Source organism: Gobius niger (genome assembly GCF_951799975.1).
Source record: "Gobius niger genome assembly, chromosome: 10".
NCBI lineage: Eukaryota > Metazoa > Chordata > Actinopteri > Gobiiformes > Gobiidae > Gobius > Gobius niger.
In genome coordinates, this window is record NC_136861.1 from 9,944,205 (window position 1) to 9,950,248 (window position 6,044).

The 6,044-nt window shown below is 38.1% G+C and overlaps 1 protein-coding gene across 1 annotated transcript in view; it reads left to right on the forward strand.

Moving 5' to 3' along the window:
• LOC306968995 (C-reactive protein-like) overlaps positions 1-6,044 on the forward strand; it is a 289,059-nt gene that overhangs the window by 33,104 nt on the left and 249,911 nt on the right. The gene's annotated exons all lie outside the window — the stretch shown is intronic.

A 6,044-nucleotide genomic window follows, 5' to 3' on the forward strand; every position in this document is an offset into this window, starting at 1 on the left:
CGAAGCCGCTCTCAGCTGAGTCTGTGGTGAATTGCTCCAGGCTGGCTATTGATTAATTTAGCCAACGCTTCGCTTTGTCCCTCCATACTGTTTCAGCTGTTCGAGTTATTGTGCAGATGAGTGTGGCGCGTGAGAGTCTCCACATGCACACATTTGTTCAGATATTGAGCCGTTATTGCGTCATAGCTGAGTGTTTTTGGACTTGGGTGTATTGTTATTGATGACATTACACAATATCGACTCTAGCCTGGCCATAGCTATCCATAAACTCCGTTCAATTATCGTTTCCCTACATGTACGTCTGGGTCTGATCTCAGTATAAATTAGCTTTATCATTAGAGATGCACAGATCCAGCTTTTTTGCTACCAATACCGGTACTGGCTTTTGAGTATCTGCCGATATCTACCAATACCAAGAGACTTTCTTAAAAGTGGCTTTCTCTGATTGAAAAATTTAATTGACTCTCAATTGTAAGATCAATAAAGTCATATTTTATGGTCATGCTACAGATCAATTATCAATTATATCTATTGATAAACTCTTGGATAAACATTTAACAGGGATGACTTTTCTACACTAAATATCTTTTGGGTTACATTAACAAACATTACATTACAATTATGTCATATCAGTTATTTCTTAAACTAAAACACAGACACTTGGCTTCAGCAGTGGTTATTATTTTATTTGGCTACTTAAAATATTTCTCTCATAGTGTCTGACCCAGCCTAGATTAGTTTTCGTTAGCATTAGCATGCTCCCGCTAGCTTTAGCATGCTATTGCTAACCGCGGCATTTGGCGCGGCGATCAAAAACACATTAACTGAGGTTAAAACTAACTCAGCGATTGGATTCTCCTGGTTCTTAGCTTTACAATGACATACAGCATGCCCATATTCACTTTGATTTAGGTGGTAAAAGTTGTGTTTTTAGGGCGTTGAGAGCCAAAACTGGTAACTGTTTGGTATCCATGGCGATCGAGATGTTTCCTTAGCTAGAGACTGGAGAAATATGCACGCCGATGTTAACTTTAGAGCCCGTTTTCTCAAAATTATGTTTTCTTGATGCTTTTGTTGACTAAGAAAAACAACTAAAATGAAAAGAAGGGACAAAATAAACATCTGAACTCCCAGTTACAGTTTGGAAGAGCCTTGTATTGCAATGAAGTTTGAGCTTTGTCTGTGGGAGAAGTTCCATGAAGCACAGAATATGTTTGAATACAATAATAAGAATGTAATGCTGACCGAGTTTTAGATTTGGCCAATTAAAACACCATTGAAATGATCATAATTGTGACGCTCTGGTCCATGAAAAACCCACTTCACGTCTCAACCAAGAAGTGTAAATACAAAGGACTAGACTTTCTTTACTTCTTCGAGGATAGATCTAGAAGCCAAAGTTGTTTTTCTACCAACCACCTCCCGTTTACCACAAACACTTATTTATAACGGTGCTATGACACACATCCACGAAAATCAAGTTTTTCCCTTTTTTATTTCTTAAGTTTTATCACAAAATGTCATACCTCCTCATTGTTTTCCAGTTTTGTAATTATGTGTAACTGTAAATGCCAGAGCCTCGGGAGACACTTGCTGAATCGATTGTCAATATTATGGAAAGAACTGCTTTGTGAAGTCAGTGAAAGATGTTAAAGTGTCAGTTTCGTCCACAACGAGCAAAAGTGACAGCCACGAGTTCCACACATCACGTTATTGGTTATAAATTAAGGAATCGTTTTGATCTTTTGAAAGTCTGTTTACACGATGAAGCCTCAAATCGAAGCACAGATTGTAAATGTTTTCAGGCAGCAAAACCTTTCTGCACGATGCTGGATATTTTTTGGTAATTACTGTAAAAAGATGCAAAAATGTGACTTGTTTGAATTGTAATACAGTCAAGACATTAAAGTCTCCTTACAAAAAAAAACAATGTGCTGTTACTTATTCCAAAGAAAAAATGGGCATAATTAAACTTAAAGGGAAAAACATCCCAAGCAGTTTTCTCTTGATCATTAAAATCATAAATTATACCTTCAAAAGCAAGTTACATGTAATGCTTTTTAATGGTCAAATACTATGTTTTAAAGCCACAAATGCAGAAATAATCGCAGCATATCAAATTTCTCTTAAATTTTTCAGTAGAATAAATGTGGTCAATCTCAGCCAAAATGGCACCTAACCATTTGGGTATTTTCTGTGAACTTATACAGTAAAAATTGTTGAGCGATGTGAATTTTCTAATACATTTAATGCCACTTTGAATCCAATTTAAAGGGACTAGATGGAAGTTGTAATTTTTATACTCTCTACTGCCACCTCAGGTCTTGCATGTAACTGCAGTCTCTATATTGGGTTCGTTTTCAGGTTTTTAGTGGCAGTTGTGGTGAATAGCTCTGGGCTCATACTCATTGGGACATTGCTGGAGCAAGTAGGGGGTAGAAAATACATAATTTTAACATTTTTAAATTCTGTCGAGTCCCTTTAATGTTTTTCAATGACATTTAAGGCCTTGCTTTTGGAAAAATCATTTAATTCCCTGCGGAAACCCTGCATTTTGGACATCAAATTCATGTGTACTTCATACACGTTTGGACTTGTTATTCAAAGTACAAATAGGTCTACCTGTGTTCTTTTCATATTTTTTACCTGAACTACACATCATTTAGCCTTAATAAATGATGAATTAACACTTCATTCATCATGAACAATTCATTAGGTAAGTGTGACTAACACTTAATAACTAATGAACTACTACAGTTAATGCCTGACCCATTGTTATGTAGTTAATGAATGAATTAGTGTGTGAATGAGTGTTAATCCACCATTTATTAAGGGTAAATAAGGTGTAGTTATTATAAAGTGTGTCCACAAATTTAAAGAAATCTGTCTGTGGGAATGTTTTTTACACTTTAATCAAGAACAACATTGATTTGAAAGAGGAGTCAAAGAAGCCATTTTTGATCCTTTAATGAACAGTAATGGAGGTCTGAGATTTCATCTGTCACTCTGTACAGCAGCCTCTTGTCCCTGGCACTCTCATGCTAATGAGGCAGAAATTCAGCCCGGGACAGATCAATAGACAGGTAACGAGCAGTGATCAGCTGACAGTACGGTCATTGAGACTGAAACTCATCTGAGAGCTTTTCTAGTCCGTGTGTGAGCTGGAATTCTTCGTGTCTTTTGGATGAGAGGCGGAACGTCCTACACTTACTACAGAGTACAGACGGTGACTTCAGAACCTTCATCTAAGGTGGTGTAGTGGAAACAAATTACTGCTTGATTGAAGCTCTGATGAGTTTTATAAAATAAAGGACTGGTTTATTGCTTGGTTTATAGCTTCACCAAAGACCAACAGGAGTGATGCCAAACACAGATTCTTGTGGTTTTGCACCACCTCCTGTTGGTAGGTGTGACCTGGCGGGCGGGACAACAGATTATCCTAATACACAGATGCAAATGATGACAGTCTGGTGGCCTTCCACACAGATAATGCATTTCAATAGACCAGCGTCAAGTGGCCTTGATCAGGCTTTGATCAGTCAGGGCCACAAGTGTTGATAGAATCACAACAGGCAGAGGTGATGAGTTGGTTTGCATTAAAGGTGTGGCCTCAGCTCGTCTGGAGCCTCGATCACTGTTTGATCGATTGATACACTGGTTGAATTGACACATTTCATCACATGCACTCAATTATGTATTTCAATATGTTTACTTATTTCTAGATTACTTTTTGCAGTGTACATTCTCAATGATCCAGGAATGTCTCATTGTAGTAAAGAGCAAAATATCTTTGAGGATGTTTGGCTTCAGGAGCATCTTTTCACTCTTTAAGTCAAAAGTATGTTTTTCTCTAAGTCATAGGTCTATTTAAACTCTGATGAAACTATTGTAATGAATATTTCTTTCAACTGTAATGACCCGACCCCAGAACCAACTCAATCAACACACAAACAAGTCACACAATCCCATTTTATTATTAACAGCGTCAACATTTAGTAAACCAGACTCTACAAAACCCAAAGTCCCGGGTTTTGGAGGAAATACTGTGAGGATTGTCTTTGCACCAAACACGTAATAAAACATCAGTGTAACAGCGTGAATCATTAGGCTCAGAAATCTCCACAACGTTAAACATGAACATCAAAATGTAAAAACAACTGTGTCCCTAAAAGCTCCCATTTCATGCTCAATCTGTCGCCTCAGTCACCCTGTATACATTTGTGGAGGAGGTGGAAGAGGTGGAAGAGGTGGAGGAGGTGGAGGAGGTGGAGGAGGTGGAGGAGGTGCGGAGCCCGTGGGACAAAGTTAACCTCTTATCCCACACCTGAACCGACCGCATTTTCTCCAGTTTGGCTTCTTGAAAAACAAAATTACGACAGAAACAGAAAAAAAGGGTGACAAAAATGTGACTAAGACTAAGACAAAAGAGCCACAAAATGTGACAAAAATCAATCAATAAAAACTAACCTCAAAAATCGAGGACAACAACACAAGGAAGATGATCCGTTTATATCAGTTTTGTAGGTCTTAGCTTTCAAATGAGGCGTCACTGTGGCCTATAGGCTGTAAACTCTCCAGGTAGATTTGGGTAAAAGAAGAAAATGTGTTCAGTTAAGGCGGGGATTGAGAAGTTAACTCGCTGTATCAAAAGGAGGCGAATCTAGGGATGCAATGTGGGAATGCAACCATGCCGGGCCAGCACATGGAATAGCTGAGGGCAGTTTTAAAGGGACTAAATGGAGTTTAAAAAATATTAAAATTACATGTGCTCATGTGTTGAATGAGCCCAGAGCTTTGCACCACAACTGCCTCTAAAATCCTGCACTGAAAAAGGTGTTACTTCGGGTCAGAAGTGCAGGAGCTTAATATAGAAGCTGCAGTTACACGTAAGACCTGAGGTGGCAGTAGTGAGCATGTACTGACCAACCAAACCAGTGGCAATTTATGAAGAAAAAAATCGCTTTATGTTGAATTTGAGCTAATCTAACATAAGATACAAACTCTAGTGCCAGTGAAAAAGCAGAAATCACAAGTCAGACAAATTCACTTTTACATTTAAACACATTTCTTTTTCACTTGTGCTTGTCCCACTTGTTTTATCTTATCGAACACGAGACCAAACCTACTCCAACTTTAGATTTATGTCATTTCTTCCTTAAAGTGATTATTCTTTTGCGAGTGTTGAATGTGACTCAGGAAGAGGTAGAGTTCAATATTCCAAGGATGCAAACATAACCTCAGTCATGACATTTTGCCTGTTTTTATGTCCTGTTCCTATTTCCACACGGGTTTACAATAAGAAAGATAAGAAAAGATGTCAAACTGGAGGAAAATTAGGAGAAATTTCAGTAAAATCTTGAACATTTAGTCGCTGGGTTTGTAAATGTAACAGTTTTCTCTCTCCCGTCCTCTTAATGAGATAAAAATCATCCAAAAAGCATTATTTCCAACATAAAATGGGAGCTTTCCACCGTGTATTCACAGCGTTGTACGAGAATAAGAAACTGTGGCTGTGAAGAGGCAGCGACTGTAATAAAATATGACACCAAACAAGTTAAAAGTGGCCTAAAACTAAACACGTTGCCCGTTTGATCAAATGCAGCTAAATCGAAATATAAAAAAAAGAAAAACACAAAAGAAAACCTGTGAGTCGTGTCAACAGCTTCCTCCAAATCATGAACAAAACGAAACAAGGCTAGTTTTAAATAAGAAAATGTTGAATTGCTAGTACCGCCGTCGACAGAAGCTACATCCAAAATACTGCGTTCGTTCTGAAATGTGAGTGATTTGTGAATTTCCATAGTTATTTTCTTTTTTTGCCCGAGGTCTTGGTCCATGTTGTTTTCAAAAGGTCTCGTGCTGCGTTCGAAGTTGCTCGGTCGGATCGGTCGGATTTTTCAAACTGACTGATCGCCAAAGGTGATGTTATAACCGTAGAAGGCAAAATATTTATTTAAGTATAAGTAACAATACTTGTGTAGCAGTGTTAGTGCTTCCTGGGGCTGGGACAAAACATCGCATCCCTAAACCTTTTGCTGCCATAC